Genomic DNA, 23913 nt, shown 5'->3' with positions numbered 1-23913 from the left:
CTTAAGTATAAGATAAATCCATAGTACATGTAAGGTTGTTTTCTTTATGCTGTTTTTCATTTGTAAAGAGGACATTCTGCTGAAATGTAAAAGTAGAGTTTTTTTTGTTTGTCTTTCTTCTTTTTATTTTGTTTTTTCATGAATAAAATAAATTAACTAAACTAAAGTGATGTACTTAACCTACATTTGAGCTATTTATGCTTCATTTCCACATAGAAGACTTAATGTTGGAGTGGGGCCACTAAACAAAATCTATATTACACTTATTTTATGTTATTTTATTTTCCTAAGAGTATTATTTCAAATCAGTGTGGGAGCTCTGTGTATTTTACACTAGGGTGCATCATTTCACTGCTGATCCCTTACATTCATACAGTTGGGTCTAACAGCACCAGCCAACGTTAGTCAGACTGTGCAAACAAAACTTTTACTCTGGTTACATGTGTAAGATGTACTGTGATACCACAATTTTGTGCTGTAACTTATCACGTAAGTATTGCAACTGCAGTACAGTAGTTAAATACACATTTTAGATATTTGTACTTTACTTCATATTTATGTCTCAGAGGCATAGAACTGCATACATTTACTTTGCAGATCAACACTTTGACCCAAAATGTCTGTGAAGTTAAGAAAAATAATGCTATAAATTCAATCAGCCAACAGTTTGCACAACCACACCTAAAACAATTGATTTACAGGAAATTAATCTGCAACTATTTGTATCATTTTTCCAGTCTTTTTTTCATGTAGAACATTTCATAGTTTCAGTGTCTCAAAATTTTGGATCTTTGTGTCTTGTTTGGACAAAATAAACAGTATGAAGTTGTCGCCCTGGCTTTCTTGATGATTGTGGCAGGTTCTCTCACTATTTTCAGAGTTTTATTGTTGTTTCATTTTCTCAACAGAGCACCTAACAGAATCTGAGGCTCCATGATTGGATGTTTTGTTGGTGAAATGCATCTTGGGAGTCATGTGTGACTTCTTCAGTTATTAGTTATCACTTTATTGTCTCCTGAGGGAATTTCATTCTCTGTAGTTGACATATCTTCGTACTGTACACCAGGAGCAGTGGGCTGATACTAAAAAGCAACTGAGGAGTAACACCAGATATGAGCTGTTACCCTGGTCAAGGGCACTGGGAATTAACCCAGACACTGACTTCTCTTGAAGACTTTCATGTTCATTACAGAGTCAGTTACTAAACTTGTCTTTATGATGATTTAATAGGAATGAGGTTTAATGAAACAACCACTTAATGGAAGAATAATCATTAGTTATGGTCTAAAACAACTGAAAGTGATTTCAACAGTCAACATTTAGCAGTGAAATGCAGTATAAACATTTATGCAAAACGAAAACAGATATGAAACATAATGTAATATAGTAAAACAGTGATAGAGAAACATACCTGAAAAATGACTACTTGGATTTTTCAAACATGACATTAATTTTGCAGATAATACTTATATTTACTCAAGGTTTTGAATGCAGAACTTGATTTTATAGAAGACTCTATAAAATCAAGTTATTGGTGCTTCTGTTTAATTAAAGAAGCACTTGGTCATGTTTCCATAATTTTCCATATGTCAGATAGGAACATGCATATCTTTAACATTCAAAAGTAACATAAGTAATATTATAATTATTTTTAATAAAATTGCAAAACTAAATTCTGTTTCTTTTCTCCATTTGTACTGCAGGTTAAAATGATGTAATCACATGCTCTGTTTTGCTCTACTACAGTCCATTCTGCTGCCTTTTTTTTTTTTTTTTTGGGACAAACAGAGTACATGATTAATTGCGTCATATTTTAGTTAAACCCCCAGGATACAGGACGAGAATCATAAAGTAAGAGAGACTGGTTTGGTTTGGAAAGAGTTTATTCTGTGACACTCTGTTACACAAATTGAACCATGTGTTTTTATAAATGTACTGCTTTCCAAGCAGACACAGACCACAGTGTAGCACACTCACACAGTACTAGAGCTATGGCTCTGCATATATATATGTACACAGGCTGAGCTACTGATGAGAACATTACAACTCCACATCCATAGTGGGAGCTTTTTCTTTTTTCCAGCAGTGCCTTGGTCATTGATACAAACTGTGGAAGCACAGGGTGATGGCGGTTTACAGCATCAGCAAATCATCAGCAGCATTTCAGTACAACAGGACTGCCACAATACTGCAAATGCACCACCTTTATCAAAGTCTATTGAATGAGGTTCTGCAGAAATCTTAACAGTCAGTGTGAAATAGTGTTTAAGCTGTAAAAAGCATTTAGTTGTTTCAGCTTCATGCTTGCTCCTTAAATACAAATTTATTTTCAATATACTTTCTCTATTAGAAAACACAGAATATCAGCATTGTATTTATAGCTTGGTATTATCTGAAACATTGTATTGCAAGAAGCAATTGTAGCTGCTCCTATGTCGATGTATATTCACAGAATGTACGGACAGCTGACAGTGCATTTGGTCCTACTGCTGAACTTGGCTGTGCAGAAAGTGGAGAGCATCGTGGGAAAGAAGAATTTTAGCTGCTAATTAAATATGCAGTCTGTGCTAACTACAGGCCACATATGCTTAGCTGCATTCATGTCAAACTGGCTCTGAGCACAGAGGAAGCACTTAGAATTATTCATGTCCATGCGGTTTGGATCTCATCTCTAATGCAAGTGGAACATGTAATTATGAAGGTGGTATTCTTATCTGGTACCGGCTCATTGTTTGCCTCATCTGAATAAAAGTTTGTAAAGAAATGTAGCTGTTGTTTATTTAGGAAATAGGAACATACAGACAGTGAATGAGACAGACTGAATGTTGTTTTTATAAGATCGACTACAAATGGCTTCACAGACTTTCAAGTTTAATAGTGTGCGTATACATGTTAAGTACGGTCTTCACATGCCAACCTGCAACTGACTAACATGTAGGTAGTGTTCTATTAAAGGCCTAAACCACAACCACGTCGTTTCCCTTCCTGTCCTGTCATTGTTCATAATAAACAAAAATGAACCTTGGGAAACACAAATTGTCACCACATGCCCTGTACCATAAATCATCCTCCATTAGCATCCTGCATTCGCTACATCCCTTGATCATGTAGATTGTGCATCAAGTTAGGTAGCACTAAACTGAAGGCAGTAACGATTACATCAAAGGTATTCTGACAAAAGGTGAAAGGTTCCATTTTTCCCTTGTGCACGTGGTGAAAGGAGTCCCAATAGGAGAAGTGGTTGAATTCCCTGAATAGACAAATATCTGAAAACTGTTGGATCCACAACAATCAGACGACCTCTGTGAGAATCTTTAACATCTTATCTAGAGATGAACAAGTTACGATGTTACCTAATAGGACCTAACATTTACTGAACGATCAATTAGACAAGTAACAGTTTCTTTTTTTTTTTTTTTTACAACAGGTGATGTCTGTTTATAGCAGCTCTACAGTCACAAAACACACATGCAATTTTATATCTCATTCCTTCTTTATGTCATCAAAAGGGAACATAACCAAACTCCTCTGACATGTTACTGTATGGTCACAGCCTGTTCAACCACAAGACCAACTGCAATAAACAGGAGAATGTTTACTGATGTCAGGAAACTGATGGGATTGGTTCACAGTGATAGACGAGATCAAAGCTTAACCCTCCAAGACCACCGTCTGTGGCTAAAATGACTATTTCTGAACATGTTCATAAACTTTTCAACCACTGATCATGCCTCACATATATACTCTTTGTACATTCAGAGGCCTCATAGTGAATGTGTTCAAGTTTGAACTTTCCAAAGCATTAACTCTACATGATTTCTTAATATGAGCCAATAAATGACTAACTTGCTTAGGAAACATTAGATGTAGACCAAAAAACAAAACAAAAACATCGAAAGTATTATATTAAAAAAAAGATATGTTCTGCAGATTTTAGTTTTGTTTGCAGTTAATTCATCCATTCTCAGATTAAGTAAATGGAAAACTGTGACGTTAAATAAAGCAGATGAATCTCGAGGTTCAGATGATGTTTGACACCTGATGCTGACTGATACTTTAAGGGAGAAAAACTAAACAAAATAAATTAAGTACAGGTCACACACCACAAAAACTGTCTTAGATCCCTGAGGGTTAAGTTAACTGTAACATTTTCATCAATCATGAAAACCTGAAAACTCCTCTGTAGCTGGAATGTCCTTTCTTAATTATTCTTAAGCTTATGCCAGTGTGTATTGTACATCTAGGACATTATGTAGAGGTCCCTCGATGCATTATCTCTTGTCCTCTAAAGCAGCAATTACAGCCATTACCTCAGAAATACAGTCCACAAACATCTAGAAACTACTGGCTTCCAGCAAAACACAGAATACACATTGTACCTTTAATATTCTGTTTGACATTTACAAGACTTAAGGCCCTGTTATAAATAGACCACAACCTTTATAGTCCAGGTGATACATGAAAATGATGTTCACTTCTTTATAAAACCATGACATTGGTATATTAGTACAGTTTGAGGCCCTGAACATTTTCAGAAATAGAGCCATCACAAAATCCCCTCACGAAAGCCATTTTCCACCTTAAAACCCAAGGCCACGTCTCTAATGTGAAGCCAATAGCAATATAACACAGCTGAGATATAACATTAGATACTGGCTCCACAAAAGCCTGACTCACATAGATTTACTCCAAACATCTTTCTAAATATACTGTCATGACATTGTTTCTGATCTGTTCACACACTGGAGATATTAAAAAAAAGAAATGAATACAATATATGCATTTCTTATTTTTTCTATTTCTGAAAATGAGGGACACAAAATTGTAAAAGTCCCAAATTTCATGAAAAAGTAAGGTTTTGAATCACAGATGTACATGGAGATACGTTACTGAGACCTGGCAAGGACTATATAAGCACAGTTTCCTGTAATAATGGTGGAAAAAACAGTTTCTTATTGTCACGTCACAGCGGTCGGTTCATCAAACCTCTGCAAACACAGATGTGCCTCAGACTGGGTTAGCAGTAACCAGAGCATACATAACGGGTGCTGACAGTCCACTAAACTGAACAGGTGCACATGTAGACTAGATCCTGGGACAGCAGGTATTTTACGCCTGTTAGTGACATGATAAATAATGGATCAGCTGTTGGTCTACCACAGTCTCAGTCACAGAGAAAGTATGACTTTAGAATGGACTGATCGCAGCAGGACAACAGTGGCTCTGATTGTTACGTCCCATCTTCTAAAACGTATTGAATTAGTATCACAGAAGATGAAAGTGTGCCACATTGTTTTGCAGATATTTGGTCATAAATCAAAGGGAAGAAGTTAAGCCTCAATGTATGATAGGATACAACAGTGATAACCCTTCCATGCATGGTTATTCAAACTTCCATTTACTTTGCTGTTTTTTGGTCTAGTTAAAAAACTACAACACAAAAATTTCTATGAAAATTGTCTGATTAATATTTTTTTTTCGACATTATCACATAATAATTCGATATCAGATAATTGGCATTACCACAGATGTGGAACATCTACTACTGTTACCTTTTAGAGAAGGTTTTCCTAATTCAATCATGTTTTCTTTATGGAAAGAGGTTTTAAGACACTATGCTAAAAAAATATACTGTTGCCCACAAAGTTGGAAAAAAATATTTTTACTTCTTATGAAATTATTGTGACTGTGTGATTTATTCTTGATAGATTAAGTGTAACTTGGACTCAGTCTATAATCATTATTGATGTGCATAAATAAGAAAAAAAATCAGTATGTGTCTGAAAACTCCAACTTCATGGGCAACAGTGTGTATTTATGAATACAGTTGACTTTAAGCTGTAAAATATGTATCTCATGCAAAATAATCCAATTGGACACATTTAAGTCTTGTTTGATGAGTAACAATCCCACTTGGTTTTATAATAATTCATACACGAAAGGGTTAATACCTACTAATATCAGTTGACTTTATTTTCCAAAGTGGAAAATTTTCAGAATCAAGAGCAAGTTTTAAGAGGCATTTCAGAGTGCCAAAGTGGTGGATTTGACAATACTGTCCCTAGGAGTTTCATGCTCCCTCAATTTTAGAGATCTATGTACTGAAATGTACTGAAATTGAAAAAAATAAAAAATACAATTTACGATAGTATCAGTGAATAATGCAGTAATCTGGACATTTGTTAGTTCCTCTCTGCTCTCATTTGACATGATGGCAGGGCTGCAACCGAGCTCTTTAAACACTTCTCTAAGAATGTGCTATAATAAAAGATTTGTGCATTACATTGAAATCATCAAGTCGAATTCTGCTCAAAATGTCAAGAACAGCGATTACACTTCTTGACAGCATCAAATCTGCAAATACATGACGTATTACATTAAACAGTACATTGTTTTCACTGCATTGTTGAAACGTTTACCAGTAACCTGAAAGTGGCAAATAGCAAAACATTAATCTCTGTTGAAAAATAGAACAAAACCGTCAAAATCCTCCATATTCAGGTATTTGACCTCATGTTTTTGCAGCTCAAAGTGGAAATGAAACACTTAATATTCAGTAACACTGTCATTTATGTTTTCTGTCTGATCATTTTGTCCTGCATTGTTCTTTAAAATGTTCATGAAAGAGTCAAGTTATTCTAAAGTCCAACAGGTATAACACAGCTATGTATAATAAGTAACTTGATCTAAGTTGCAACATTGCTTTTAACACTGGGAAAAGAATTCCCCTTGAAAGTTAAATGAAATGAGGAAAACCAAAAAATACATTAAAAAAATATTAGTAATGTTATGTGTACATGCATGTGTATGATTTAATCACAATTTGTCCAGCATTAAGTAGTTTGGTTGGATGTAAACAGGCTTTAACATCTCAGGACATCTGACTGTGCCCTTCTATTTATCCCTGAAAATCTCACTGTAAAACTGTAACATTGCTGACATCCATTTTACATTCATCATGCCTCTGTTCCATTGTTACATCCTGTTTTCATGAGTGCAATATCTCAGAAATGTCTTTACTTGATCAAAAATCGCTATAACTGATCCACAATTCACACACTAAAAAAAAAAAAAAAAAAATCTTAATGTGTATTTGATACAATGACAAAATTCTGACATCATATATCCAAAAGGACTTCATATGTATTTTCATGACTCAACACCAACTAAATTAGTCTCTGCAAAGATAGAAACTCTCACTAAAATGATTCACATACATGGAAATGTGGTGAGAACTTCAATTTAGCAAAAAATTATTCTTCCTTTCATGACGTTGTCCCTCACACTGTGTGTTTTATGAATCTGCACAGATATGAATGTAAACTAACACCTGATGGAGGCAGACAAGGTGAGGCGTTAAGTCTAGTTTTTCACTATAAAACCACATTATGCTGTAGTGCATGTCTTCCATTCCTTTGGTGCTTTATGACAAAGATTAAAGCAATGCATCCACAGAACACAGTCACAGATATTACCTCTAAGATGTAAGTTCTGCCTGCAGATATTTGTGCAAATGGAAAGTTTAATAATCCAGATTCCAGACTTCGGTTATTAAAGACAGCTCATTGTAATTTTCACTGAACGTAAATGGAACAGGCAGTTCTTACATTCACTTTGGTTCCTTCAAATAAAAGCTACCCTTAAAATCCTCTCATTTTAAGCAGCAGGAAATGTTAGGTTTGCATTATTTTTATACCATGGCAGAGTAGTGCTGTAACATGAAAAAAAAAATTTTTTATATATATATATATATATATATATATATATATATATATATATATATATATATATATATATATATATATATATATATGAGTATATATTTTTCAAAGACAAGGAAAACAATAAAGCATGTGTATTAACTAATATACTCCAAGAACTGCACAAACCTGCTCAAGTATTGATTAAAACCAACCAACTATTTCATAATGATGGTAAAAATGTTTGTGCACAGATAATGAGCTGTCTATGAGAACACTTCTATGTCGATCTTTCAAAGTCCTTTTTCAGAATTTTAGAACAATACACTGATCGCAAAATTCAACAGAATAAATGCATCTTCAGGTCACTGCTGTTCATTTCTAACAATGCCATTCTGATTCTTGTTTCTAAATCAAAGAGAATAAATGTAAAATCTGTCATGTTAGGCTTATATATTTGGCAGCGTACCACAGCACAGTAAGTTGTCACACAGCACAGAGACGCATTACTTAGCTAAGACAGTGAGGTGTGGTGAGACAATGGCTACCCTGTATGAGCGAGGCACCCTAAAAGTAATCTTTGACGTCCACTGCCATCTCTGGTCTCAATAGACCGACAAGTGTTGACAGTGTAAACAGTTCACAGTTTGAGTTAGGAGTGGCAGAGATCTCTGCAAATGTGCACAGAAGCAGTTCAGTGTGTCGCTGTGAACCACTGCCCAGTTGACTCAGACCTCAGCTCATCACAGCTTGAGAATGTGTGTTTGTAGACATACTTTACACATGAAGCACACTTTAAGCTAAGCGTGATTGAAATCAGCAACCAAATCACCCAATCAGTTTGATCTGTGGACGGCCACATTCATGATCAACGGCAGGGCTCAGAGTCAGATTAGCTTATATTATATTAAAGGTGGGGTATGAGATCTTAGAAAAATGGTTTGAGCAAGCTGCATTTTGAAAATACTCAATTCAAAAGTCCAAACCCCTTTCTTCAGACATCCCCCCGAAGCCACGCCTCCAGAGTACTGACACGCGCAATGCTTGTTCCCGAGGGTTCACGAGTGCTGCACAGCAACAAGTCGCCCAGCTCCGGCAGCCCCGGCTCCTGTCCCGATCCATGCAGACCTCATTCAGTCTCCTCCAACACCCCCGCTCTTACAGAACAGCCCCAGTTCATACCCATCTGACTAACGTTACATTTCCTACTGATTTATGTTAGTGACGAAACAGTTTGCCAGTGAACTTTCCATCCTAATATAACTAATATAGCCAAGCTCTGGCTCTGGCTTCATTTCCTCTACAGTTGCTCCAAACCTTTGAGAACGCACGATTCATACACGAAGAGGGGTACACGCAGAGGACGGAGGGACAAATGGCACTTGAGTTTGATAGACATATCACCACTGAATCATTTCAATTGGGCGCCTAAAATGATTGGATGGTGTTTTTTCAGTCCTGTCAGTTCCACAGGTGATGACATTATTTTATTTTTGTGTTACAGCATTTAATTAATTGATTGTAATTGGGGTGTGAAGGGGATTTTAAGCAACATAGTAAAAAGTACTCCAGGAGAACATCTCGCACCCCACCTTTAAAATGAGCATGTGGCACTATCAGAAACTGTCCTCACATATCTAGTCCCATTTGTAGTGTTTTCTTGACTCAACTAAGTTAAGTGTTGTTTCATGCAAAACATTAAGAGCTTGGTCCTCTTGTCTTCAATGAAATACAAGCTTTAAGGTAAACTGTAGGCATTTGTCAAAGTCAAGAATGCTTCCTTGTACTCAGGTGCTTCAGAGAACAGGTGAGAGTTCATCCTACTAATCAAGAACATGATGGAAGTCTAGTAAGTGTACAGGTCTGGTCACTGAAAAGGCCTTGCTCTCAGTTTTGCGTTTGTTCAAAAGGCATAAAGCACTGGCAAAATGGCTTACTGTTGTTCATTTAGCAGCATTTTTATAAGACTGGATGGGTGCTTAAAGAGCACCAGCAATATTTGATGATGTAGGTGTTATGGATCATTCCTTGACTTTGATAAAACCCATTGTCGGTAGATGTTAGACTTATGAAACAACTGCTGAAACCCTGGTTTAATATCAATGTTTTATCATTTGTTTCTTTCCTCTGTCTTTATGTTTTTTTTTAATCCCTAATCACTAATAAAGTAATCTTTAATAGGCTGAAGTCACATTTTTCATTTCTGATTCTGACTTTATCATTCAGTGTCCACATGTATCCTGCTTTTCCACTGATAAACCCAGGTTGACTCGCCTGGACTTCACATGATTTGGCTCAGTTTTGGCCTCCACCACACTGCATTCCACTGCAGATATAGTACCAACTCGCTGCAACTGGTCGTCATGGTAACGTTGGCCTAAATTACTACTCGTTATGCTCTGCATGACTGCAGCTACAAGTAAAGCAACAACAGACAAGGATGGAACTTAAAACTGCAGGTAGTAATTTCCAAAATAAAACATTGAATTAAGATTTTTACAGCTGATTATGATGTTACTTAGACTAAAAAATGCAGTTGATTCATCAAGATAGAGTTTGCTCCAATATTTTCAGAGTTTTCCTGCCAGCTTGGCTTACCGTCCCACTTGATTGCATGATGACACACATATATATGGACAGAGCAATGACTCTGGATTCACCTATCTGTGATATGAATGATTTTTCTTGGTTAGTACCACTTTGGCTTGCCTGTAACGTCTGCAAAGGTGGTCCTAGAAATGGTATCTGATGGTACATGTGGTCTCTCATGCAGTGGAAATACCATAACAACTATGCAGAGTCGAAGCGAGTCAACCTTTTAAAGCAGCAGAAGTGGACATAGTTTGGTACATAACACTGATTCAGAGACTGAACAATTACTCTGTATCATAATGAAATGGACTTTTTTCATACATCACATAAAACAGTGGCCACGGGCATTAGTGAATCTCATCTTATTTGCATATGAATAAAGGTGCATTTCAGTTAATATCAATCTTGGACCAGCTGCTTAATGTACACCTACAAAAAGTACTTCATTGGAATCGCTATCAAAGCTCTACATCTAAACATTTTCAACAGGTTTTCAGCCCCAGTCTCACCTGTGTCAAAGTACAGTATGTCTACAAATACACACAATCCTCATGATGTGTTCAGACTAAATGCAAAGCAAATTTACATGGTGGCACATTCCTAAAGTAGACAGGAACAGCAGCAAAGTCACTTCAGATGGTGCAAAGTAGGGATAACATGCATTCATTTTTAAAAGTTTCTGACGAGTCTGTATTAACTTCAAGTACTGCACTGTCACAAGAGAGGAAGAAAAAGGAAAGAAGAATGCACCACAAATAGAGTAAAAAGTGTAACGCATGGTGCACAGTCAGCTCCATGTGGCAAATAAAACAACAGCAGCCACATTCATGTGAATAAGGCAGATTTCACTTTGCATTCAGTCTGAACATTTAACAGTGGTTAAATCAACTGGCTGTCATTCATATTTCAAGTTAAGATGTCCACGTGTGCACTTGTGCATATCTTTTACAACTGATTTTCTCATTGTTACCTGGTTGGCTGCGCTTACGGGCAGCCCTGTTTGTGTTTAATTAATTTCATCCACGCAGATTTGCATACGACTCTCAAACTCATACGCAAATTTAGAATTGTTCCGTGTTGAGTTAGCTTGTGCACGTGAGAAAGACAACTATATACACACACATACAAGGCAGCTATGTACACATAAACAAGGCAGTGTGAAATGGGTTTTCTGCTTCTAAGTGGCTCCATAGACCCACAGAAAACAGAGTAACAAAGCACAATGTGGCTGTGTATGTGTGTAAGTATACTCTTATGTGCTTTGTTGTGTGCAGTTTGTGCAGGACCCTAGGCTAGGGTGTAGTCGAACTGGCCCTTCTCCAGCCCGTCAAGGCCGTCTGCCCAGGTGGAGGTCGGCATGCTCCGGTAGGGATCCAGAAGGATTCGGAAGCAACGAACAATGAGGATGAGGAGGAACACAAAGAGGAAGATGACCAAGGCAAAAGTGGTCTTCTGCTCCAGGGACATGGCAGCGATGGCCGAATCAGACGAGGACGTGGAGGAAGACGAGGAGGAGGAAGAAGAGGAGAGGGCAACGAAGTGACCCCCGGCAGAGTGCAGCAGAGAGGAGAGAGCAGAAGTGAAGGGCTCTCCCTCCATCATCCAGGAGGACAAGAGTGTGGCGGGGGTGGGACAGTGGCACTGCAGCTCCCACAGGGGGCGCTGTGGCATCCTCTTCACAGCGGCCTGGCCCAGCCCCTTCAGATGGACCTCATCGCCTGCAGACACAACAGAGCCGTCAAAAACAATGTCCTGTTTCCATCAACAATAGTAAAACATTATGTAGGCAGCAGGATGATGGGAACAAGCTGAGGCCTGCTACATACTCCGCAAGAACAGAGACATTTGTTTGTTTTCTCAAGGTGGCAAAAACAAGAACAGAGATCGTTCTGGCTGATACATTTCATATTTCATGAGAACCTTAAAGGTGCTGGAGACTTTCGTGACCAATTTTTCATGAAATCTGTAAAACCCCAGTCATAGCCTAAGTATCATAAATCTGTAAGTCTTTCTGTGATTACTCACCTGAATCTCTTGCATTACGGTGAACAATTTCGAAGTGCCATCCACCATATACACACCATGTGTTTACAAACCGACCCCTGACATCACTCAGGCATCTTTGGAATTTTGTCGCGATGTGTATTGTGGGAAACGGAGGTTCGCGCAGCCACCTGACAGCGGCAGCGCGACCATATGGTATTAAATGGATGAAACAAACACGTGGAAACGACTGTAGAAATATGCATAGAAGGAAGGGAGTTCCTGCCGTTTCCGATCGTGTCTGTTCTAGCTGCCGCTGTCAGGTGGCTGCGTGAGCCTTCGCGTCCCACAATACACATCGCGACAAAATTCCAAAGATGCCTGAGTGATGTCAGGGGTCGGTTTGTAAACACATGGTGTGTATATGGTGGATGGCACTTCGAAATTGTTCACCGTAATGCAAGAGATTCAGGTGAGTAATCACAGAAAGACTTACAGATTTATGATACTTAGGCTATGACTGAGGTTTGACAGATATGATGAAAAATTGCTCACGAAAGTCTCCAGCACCTTTAAGTGTTGTACTCGTGGGGCAGGGGTCACCAACCTCGGGCCTTGAGATCTACTATCCTGCATGTTTTAGATGTATCCCTCTTCCAACACACCTGATTCAAATGATAAGCCTATCTTCAAGCTCTGCAGAAGCCTGATAATGACCATCAGGTGTGCTGGAAGAGGGATATATCTAAAACATGCAGGATAATAGATCTTGAGGACCAGGGTTGGTGACCCCTGTCGTAGGGGGGCCTCTGCTTTTGTGCTTTAACCACTTTTAATACCTGACCAATCATGCAATAGTTCTTGCACACTGCATGAGAAGAAAGTTCTGGCTGGACGAAGTGTCTCGAACAAAATGCGAGAACTTCAAAACTGGGGATTGAGAACAAAATGATGTCATTTTGTTCTTGTAGCCTCAGAGCGAGAAGAAAATTCTCTGTTCTGGCAGAGTATAGCAGTCTTTAGTGTTTTAACCATAAACTTAGAGCCACCATGACATCATCAGTAGATTTTTGTGGATGACTTAAAGCACTGTATGATGCTCGTCAACCAATTTTTCATCCAATCTGTAAAACCTGAGTGATAGCCTAAGTATCACGAATCCGTTAGTCTTATGTACCTGAACCACTCCCCTCATGGTGAACCACTTTGAAGCTGACTCCATCACAAGCTGTCTGTTTGCTTACATACCAAACCAAAACCAAACTGTCACTCGGGCCTTTTCAGAATTCCACACAGCCACTGCAGCAAGAAGCAATGAAGCTGTTTCCATGTTTGTTGCTACTGCGACTGTGGAAGAAGGCTGCCGAAACATGTCAGGTATGAGAACATGACTCTACTACTATTTGCCTTAACAAAAGAAAATAACCCCTATATCAACAGATACGTGATACTTAGGCTATGACTCAGGTTTTACAGATCTGATGAAAAATTGGTGCTGATCGTCATATGCTGCTTTAAGTTCAGCCATTGTTTCCTTGTGTTTTTGGAACAAGAAGTGACCAGCAAGAGGATGGACTGAGGGAAAGGTGATGATGCTCAAACAAGTTTGCTGAGCTGTAAACTGAATTATAGGACTTAACCTCTTGAGACCCACCAATGTCAAGTTTTGTCCTCTGTAAGAGGCAAGAGTTTCACAGCTTTACTTTAAAAAAAGAACCTAGTCCAATGTAGAGAACATTTCATAAAAAAACAACATAAAAAAATGTATCTGAAAAAAAAAAACAAAAAAACTGTTACATCATGCTGTTTCCAATCAAGACAATTATTTAACATAAAAATAAAACTTTGGCTTTTCTGGGTCTCAGGGGGTTAAAGTTACACTGCTTGATTTTTGGTCTTGCCCAGTTTTTAGCATCACTGGGGAAGACTTCCACATTTAAGAGACTTCTGTATCTCTTCGCCTTTGTAACCACAGCTTGAGCATGAGCTGATAGAAAGGCAGCAGTAACTCAAATAATCACATTATGACTGAGGTTTGCAGAACAGCATCTCTGAATGCACGACACGTTGAACGCTGAAGCAGATGGACGACAGTAACAGCATAAACACTCACTGGCCAATTTATTAGTTACACTGGTGATATGTACCTAACAAATGGCAGAAGTACATTTTAAAAAGATTTCACCCAGCCTTATTTTAGATTTTGCAAAACTTCAGAATGTGCTGGTTCAATTCAAGTCAAACAATTGCGCTGGACAAACACACCATACAGAAGACACACAATGAAATCACTCCACAGGCACCACAAACAAGTTCATTTAATGCTAGTGTATAGATAATAGTTAAGCAGAAAAACTAACACACAAGAAACACACCATTAACAAGACGACACAGTAAATAAGTCATTGGCAAATTATGCACATTGACTTTACATTGATATGTGATTGCAGGAGTATTTGGTAAAAGAAAAACAATTGGCCTCAGTCTGAAATCAAGTTACAAGTAAAGTGTACAGAGCAGATAAAGAAACCTTTGCTGTTATAGCTTTGGATGCCAAAGAGAGAAAAGCAATTACTGCACCCAGTGGAAGAAAAGTGAACAAAAGGGTGGAGAGGTTAACTCAGGACAAATGGGAACACTTTACTTGACATTTTTGTGTCGGTAAACAAAAGACCTGGAGGACTGATACGAGAGTTTATAACAAAAATGAAGCAGGAGAATGTACAGGAATTACTGTCAGTCTTCACTGTCGTAACAATTAGAAGATTTAAGTTCAGTATTGGTGGCATGTATTTTTAATCATGGGGCTGACATTCTTTTAGATCTGATGAGGACTTACATGGTCAACTGTCGGGATTCGCTAAAATAACTCCCGTCTAACTCAGACATAACATTATACTCTAATTAAAAATGCATCACTGCTGCCAGACAGGTTGGACGGGAACAGACAACAAATGCAGATGCTCTTAAAGAGGAGCAGGAAGCTTAGTCTCAATGACCTTTTAGAGTAAACTCCATAATCCAGTGTGTTTGTGACCACAAGCCCTATCAGTTCAATATAACGTGTCTTAAACTTTGAGTTAAAGCGGTCATATTTTGTAAAACCCACTTTTATTAGTCTTTGGTACTTTTATTTGTGTATCTGGACCCTAATAGTTCCAAAAGTTTGAATTTGAACCCTCCAGGTGTTGCAAAGCTATCTTTGTATTCATTGTGGTAAAAACTGAGTGGATTTCTACAACCTGTTTCAATTCCTGCTTAATTACCTCCGCCAAGGAGGTTATGATTTTATCGGGATTTGTTTATTTGTTTGTTTGTTTGTTTGTCTGTGCATAACTCAAAAAGTTATGGATGGACTTTGATGACATTTTCAGGAAATGTTGATACTGGGACAAGGAACAAATGATTACATTTTGGTGTCGATTGGGGGGGGGGGGCAACTGATCTGCCTTGGCCGAGGTCTGTGCTCTCCTAGCGCTTTTCTAGTTTTTTATGTTTTAAAACTTGTCACATCATGACATTTGCACATATAAGGTCAACACCTCCAAAAAACATTTTTCCGAGTAATTGTTTGTCAGCAGCAGTGGTTGTAGTAAAAACTGAAAATATGTCCAAACTTCAAGCCGATTATCTAAAATGTTCAGTTGTTGGTTGTATTAATGAATGCAAGTGGCTGAACAGCACAAAAAGCTGAGTCAACAACCTGGAGGAGGTGTGGTGTGATGTGGCTTATTTGCATCAAAACGACCTTTCTGGTGTCATTACTCAGAAATAGGGTTGAAGATGGACCTGTGGAGTTGAATTAATAAAGAATTCAGACCCAAGCATAGCATTTACAGTTTATGTAGACCACAGGGAAATATTTTAAAATGCACAATTCCCTTTAAAACAGCAAAAGATCACTCCTTTAAGATACACAGTCCTGAAACTAGAGCCCTAAACACTTCTGCAGATTTAATATTACATAGAGAGCAAACACTGTAGCTGTAGATCCTGTATGTTTTCAGGTTTAACGGAGTTTATTCTTTTCATTTGACAGTGGTGCTTATTAAAGCTGCAGCTGCTTATTGGAGCATCATGTTGCCCACAGTGTTGCTGCTCGCTCAGTGTTTGTTTGTCAGTGACTGTTCAGGTCTACTGTGTCTTGAATCTAGTCTAATTTTTAGGGTCTGTCTGTTTCTGAGCTGAATATCCTCTATATGTATTTAGGTCTATAGAGCTAAAACATCTGGCTGCTGTACTCCCTGGCAAATTCAGGCATAAGGAAATGTATTCCAAATGAATTCACATTCAGTCTCTGAATACTGTACGTCTCACAGCAAGATGGTCTATGTATAATTGGCCCTGTCAGTGAGGGGCCTGGACGTCCTGTTTCTGCTATTTAACCCTCACAGCCACCACCAACCAAAAGCATCTACTGATCCAAAATATTTGATAACTTTTGATACGCTAATCTTATGAATACATTTACATAAAGCAGGTAAAATGCAGTTTCTCAGCTTTTCACTAGCATCAGACATGAACCATTTGGATGTTCAGAGGCTCCATAGTGAACACTGTCATCTCCACGCATATAGTTTGACAAATGACAGTCATTACAGACACTGGTTTTTACATTCACTTCACATTCACCTCTGCTTCTCTTTTCTGTGTATATGATAACCTTTGATTTTACTCTCTGTAGTAAATTAAATATAGAAAATTAACAGATAAAAAAAAAAAGGATTTATTTTGAGGATTTTTGTTGATAAAAATAACTGATTTTCACTGAAAATGCAGAAGATGAAATAATCAATAATAATATGTCACTTAGAAAAGGATAGACAAAAAAAATATTTCAGAAGTTACCACAAAAAGTAGTTTTAGGCCTTTATGTGTTAATTACTTAAAAGATAACTTTTTTTGTGAAGGTATATTACAATGCGTGTATGTTATGTAACTTGATGACATAAATATAAAAATACAGAGAAAAAAACAGTTTCTTTTTGTGTTTGAGAGACACATGAATTTTTCTTATTGTTTATATGCAGAAATAGTAATTCAACATTATGATGATTTATTTGGCCCAAATAAATACATAAATAAGTGTACAGACAGAATGACAGATATAAAATACATAAAAATACAATTATAAAAACAAAAGTGTAAAGTCAGGGGTAAATATGTATATGTATAGCAATATAAAAAGCTTACACACACACGCATACGTATATATATATGTATGTATGTGTGTGTGTGTGTGTGTGTGTATATATATGTGTATATATATATATATATATATATATATATGTAGTAAAATTAACATTATAAAGTATTGTATATAGTATTATATAAAGTAAAGTTTTATTTAATCAGATTAATCATGATGACAGATTAATCTGCTTTAATGTGTTAATTTTGATTAAAATTAACGTGGATTAACCCATCATTATGATTAATCTGATTAAAAATTTTGACACTGTTAATCCATCTGCACCGCAGAATGTCTCTGATCTTCTCTGGCAGTGCATTTGGGGCAGTTTGTCCAAGTAGAGTTACCCTTGTACAAATGGGCAGTTGATCCGGTAGTGAACCAACCCATAAAGATGGAAGACACTAAACAGCACGTTGGCCCTCTGGATGGAAATATGAGGACAAAAAAATTCCCAAGACAGAGCAGTCAACTGACATAAAGTATTATGCACACTCTGCAGGAAGGAATTTTCTTTTCACCAAAGCACTTCCATCTTAAAATACCATCTTAACATGAGACATATGTTAGTCTGGGATTCTGCTAGTACTTCAGCTAACACATCACCCAGCTTGTGACAAACATGTTAAGTGCATATTTATTCCCTTCTTTCTTGAGTCTGTTTGTTCATGCCAAATGAAACACGATTAATATAGATTAAAAATGAATATTTAATCAGGATTAATCAAAATTAATCCACACCAACCCTGTGATTAATCTGAATAAAAATTTTAATTTGACAGTACTAATATTTATATAAAATCATAATATTAACTAAGACAGTGAGCTGTTTTTGTGTCAAAAGTACTGATCCCTTCAGTTTTTCTTCTGAATGTTGACTTACAGTTTATAAAATAAACACAAGGGTGAAGCCGATGCAGAGCCAGGGTCATCGGAGGACAAAGGGTTTTTCAGCAGCCGGGTGTTGGGTGCACATGATTTAATTAGAATAAGACAGAAGGGATCGTTACGTGAAATGGCAGCTTCAGATGGCTGCCAGAGTCAATCAAGTGAAGGTGAACGCTTTCAGAAAGTATGAAAGTGACAGAGGATAACATGGTGTGTATGAATGAGAATCTGTCCTTCTGTGCACACAGCTGTGATCACTGTCAATGTGAAATTTAGACGTTACTTAATGTTAAAGCACTTCAAATGTAAAATGTATTTGCTTCTGCATCCTTACCATCAGCTTTCATTGCAAATAGATCCTGTGAATTACTCAAACATGATAGCTGTCTTTAGTTTTCTCCATTTTGTCCACTGCCTCTTTTTTTCCCCCCTTATCAGGTAAGTGTGGATATTCTGATCCTGCTCTGTCTCTATTGTCTCTGCTCAATACAGTTTTCCCTCCAGTAAAACAAATAATGTAAGCTTTCAAACTGTCTTCACTTTCATATACATTTTCTTCATTATCTGACCAAAAACCAAGGCATAAATTCCCACTTTGCACAGGACTGTAAGGATCTGACAGTGGTGTCGTTCTACCCTCCCTCCAAATCACACACAGCACTGAAGTCTAATGTTGTTTCTGGATAACTGCAGGTATTCACATTTGTGAAATATAAAAAGGTCACGATTCATATTAAGCAGTTCTTCCTACTGTAAAATGTCAATTTAAATTCAGTGCATGTGAAAATGAAATAGCTTGAAGCAGAACAAGCTGAAGAACGTCTCTAAGACCTTGGTGAATACAGCATGAACTGTACCGCTGGTCCACTGGACAGGCAGGAATATTTAATACAAAGTTAGAATACATTAAAGTTTTGGGCTGGTGTGTGTTATCAAGTCACTGTACAGAAGATTACTGCTGTCAGGACACAAACCTAATATCACCTCATAAGTTAAATTATTAAAAAGTGAAAGTTTCATCTTATAATGTCATAAAAAACTGTGAAATTATGGACTTTTTCATGCAATAACTGATATTGGGTGTGTTAGTCATGTTTGTAGAGTTGGTGTATGTAGATGTGTATACATTAAGTGCAATAAATAGTCCCTGACACAATGAATAATAAAAAAAATCACTCAGCATATAAACTCAAACTGAGTAACTGACCCTTCATTTATCTGTTATAGAACTGTAGGCAGAAGTCTTATTATGTTTATGTTTATGTATTTGGCAGACGCTTTTTTCCAAAGCGACTTACAGGGGAAAACCAATCAAATCACTCAATCAATCAAATTTTATTTATACAGCGCCAGATCACCAAAAAAGTTATCTCATTATTATTATAACAATATATAAGTTACTGTGTTTAAATATAAATGTGGAGTGATATAATAATGATAATATGGAGCAGGAAATGCCAAAGCTGATATCATTTTATTTAGCTAAAAAAAAACATTAAAAAATGGAGAAATAAATTCCTAAATAAATGTAACACACTGATCATCAAGCTGAAAGCACTTTATCAATACAATTCTAAACTACTAATAAAAACAATCTAGGTAAGTGATTTTTTTTTAATGTTTTAAATTACATATTATTCTTCTCAGCCCAAAAATGTAAGGATTTAACGACACAAATAAGATCCCTCCATTGGATAATTACTGCAGTGATTAATATGCTTCATCTGCAACAAGTTCTTGATCCTAAACTGCTGCACTGAGGAGCATCTCATTTCTAAACAGCCATCAGTCTGATTGGATTGAGTTTCCATGGAAGAAGGTCATGTGGTCTGATGCGTCCAGATTGACCCTGATCCAGAGTGATGGACAAATGGAATAAGTGATTACCCATCATACCTAGTGCCTACAGTACTAGTCTGTTGGGGCAGTGTTATGATCTGGGGTTAGTTCAGTTGGTCCAGTCTAGGATCAGTAAACCTGAATGTACTGATTGATCAGGTTTAGACTGGGTTAAGGTTAAATTGGACATATTCCAAGATGACAACTCCAGGATTCATCTGGGTCAGATTATGAAGGAGTGGTTCAAGAGCATGAGACATCGTTTCACACATACGTAGACTGTCCACTATAGAGTCCTGACCTGAACCTAGGGTGACCAGGTGTCCCTTTGTGCGGGACTGCACAGCATTATGACCATTTTTTTCACGTCCCACAAACTGAGACAATGTCCCACATTCGATTGGCTCTGGTTCTCCAAAGTGCAGGACAGTTGCCTTTCTCCAAACATGATTTTCATTTTATAGCGGAGACAGCGCGATCACCATTGGCTATGTCCGCTGTCAATCAACCAACACACGTGGGGTCAGGAGTCCATCAACCTGTCACTGGCGTCCTCCTGAGCTCCGCCCACTGACACACAAAAAACCAAGGCAGAAGCCTCAGACACCGGCATGCAAATATTGGCGGGAATCATGGAAACTTCACACAAAAAAAGAAGATGCAACTACAGAAAAGAATGGGAAAATGTTTATACATGGGTGAAAGCGGTGGGGGATGATTCACAGAGGGTATTCTGCAAACTATGTCAGACTTATTTCTCTATCACACATGGAGGCAAGTATGACCTGAAGCAACACACTGCATGCATGTGATGTTTGGTTAGCTTTGATCCATATTCCCTTTAACTTATTTTTTAGTTTGGAGGTTGAACTGAGAGACTTGTGACAAAACATGCTTTTTGTTTTGTTTTTACAAGCAAAAAAAGTTGTTGAAACCTGTGCAAAAATAAATAAATAAATAAATGCCCAGTGCAAAAATATGCATACTGTGTGCAACCAAATTAAACTGTTGTTATTCATATTTATAAGCTCGACAATAAGATGCACATTGTTTAAAAATCTAGACTTTGTTCCAGCATTACAGTTATGTGTCCCACATTGTCCCACACAAACACACCCCTTGTCCCACATGCAGCTCATAAACACCTGGTCACCCTACCTGAACCCAGTGAGAATCCTTGGGATGTGATGGAGACTTTACACAGCTGTTCGACTCTCCATCAATACAAGATTTTGGCATAAAAATTAATGCAACTATGGATGGAAATAATAGTTGTGATATTTATTGTGACATTTCATAAGTGTTGTCTGGTATAAACAATGCCACAGCCATTGTGTCCCATAATAAATGAAATATTGTGGGTTAATTTTTTAAGGCCAGGCTATGTATTTTCCATCAAAGTCAATACTTTCAGTTAAGAAGCCTGACATTAACTACTGGACCAACTTCTGTCAGTACCAACAGTTAAAATATAAAATAATCCTGTGTATGATGAACCTCTAGTTAAAACAATCATTCATATTAAAATTAGAGCTGCATAAAATATCGTTAGAGCATCGTCATTGCAATGTACGTGTGCGCAATAGTCACATCGCAATGTAGGAAGCAAATGAAGTCGAAGTGTTCTCATCTAATTTCAACCCGGGTACCTGACACACACTGTGCACAGCGATCCACCAATCAGAATCCTTCTTAATCAGTTTGCCGAAGCAGACCACGCCTCTGCACATGGAGTGATTTGCTGGTAACAACATTGAAAAATGAACAACGAACAAGAGAAAATCACCGAAAATGAAGACTTGGTGCCAAAAAGAAAAGCAACATCAGTTATCTGGAATTATTTCAGCTACAAGAAGGATGATACTGAGACACGTGTTTTGTGTCGACAGTGTCTTGCACCTGTTGCCACAACGAAAGGTAACGCAACTAATTAGTTTGACCATTTACGTCGGCACCACACAGCTATTATATCCTCCTGAGTAGTTTTTCATACCGCAATATATATCACAGGGTTAAAAAAAATTGCAGCGTCAGTTTTTTCCAATATCGTGCAGCCCTAATTAAAATGCAGACTGTCGCTACTTGTTCCAACAATAAACTTTTTCCTTTTCAACATGAGGCTTAGACATCCATTTGCTTCCCATAGTATTACATAAGCATTCACTGACAAATGACCAGACACTCAGGTATGTAGAACTTGACTTACTGTTTTGTTATACGGCCTGCAAACGTCCAGTACATCCTCAGCGTTCCCATCAGCCTTATTTTCAGCGGCAGCAGACAGCTGCTTTAAAACAAACCCTCCTCATATCACCTGCCCTGAGACGCAGCTTGAATCTAACGACGGAACGCTGGAGCATTTATCAGCACAAGACAGAGTGTGTTCTCAGCAGTTACAGACGACCAAACCTCACCTTACAGGAGAGGGAGTAATGGACCTACATTCATCAGGTGGACACAAACGTGACTTCAGTTAGGTCTGCCTCTGCTCTCTCCTGTGTGCTACACAACAACAGTGCCTAATAAGTTAATATAATGTATAAGTGTTGTATTTACAGTAACAAATTGTCTAAAGAAGAAGAATAGTGGTTTAGAAAGCAAAGCCACGTGACATTGAGCCTCCCAGACCCAGTCGACTCCACACTTTCGGTCCAGTCCCTTAACGATTGTACTTTTTTATGTCACATTGTGCCGGCAGCGTCTCCTCTCCCTCCTCTCCTGTCTGACTCTCCCCCCTCCTGGTGTCTCAGTTGCTGCATCCTAATTCAGAGGCTGCTCCTGTGAAGGACACGGCCCACAAAAGGTGTGTCCTTCAGAGGACCTGGAGGCCAGTCCAAACCTGCTCCTCCCCAGACAAAACTCCCCCCTCAAAGACAAAAGGCTGCATTCAGGTGTGGCTGCAGGACATATCCGTCGTTAACGTGCGACCCATGAGACAGCTTCTCATCATAGACTGTAAAAAGTGGATGAAGTCTGTGATTCCTCCTATTGGTTTGTCATTTTACACCTGCCTGAGTCCCATAACTAGCTCATCCCTGCTTTGACAGATGCTTCAGTAGATTCTGTTATCAATAAAGATGGGAATTGAGTACCAATTCTTGTATAGAACTGTTCCCAATAGCTCATTTCCATGGAATTGTTGGTCTGTTTGCTTAATGATTCCACTTATCATCCCCTCATTTCTGTATTTTGGTTTAGAAGCCTTTAAAGTATGGTAGTATTTCACCATTAAAGACAACACCAGGGCCATTTGCAACAGTTGCAGAGCTTCCATCACAACATGTAGAAACATGTAACCACAGCATCCAGTTAAACTGCACCGATGGAACGCCTTTGATTGGCTGCTTAGTGAAGGAGGTGGTGACTCTGGAGGCGGAGCCTACAGCAAAGTGTCCTCTGTTGCAGTTAGTGTTATTTGACATTAAAGAGTTAACGCAAATAAAATCATTTGTCTGTAGTTTATTCCTTAATCCAATGAAAATTGATAATGGAACATGAATTGATAAATTCTATTCACTTTTCATCCATAGTTATATATGCAAAACACTTTAACAAAAGAAGGCGGTTTGTGATCGTGGAGAGCTTTGAGTGCATGTCTCTGCTCATTAAAGACATGTATGGGTTAATGTATCAGCCAATGCAACTTACCAGGACACTTCATGAATGTCAAATCTTCTGACCGTCCTACTATAGCGGGGGTGGCCAACCCTGGTCCTGGAG

Source organism: Sphaeramia orbicularis, chromosome 12 (genome assembly GCF_902148855.1).
Source record: "Sphaeramia orbicularis chromosome 12, fSphaOr1.1, whole genome shotgun sequence".
Taxonomy (NCBI): domain Eukaryota; kingdom Metazoa; phylum Chordata; class Actinopteri; order Kurtiformes; family Apogonidae; genus Sphaeramia; species Sphaeramia orbicularis.
This window is presented reverse-complemented; position numbering follows the sequence as displayed.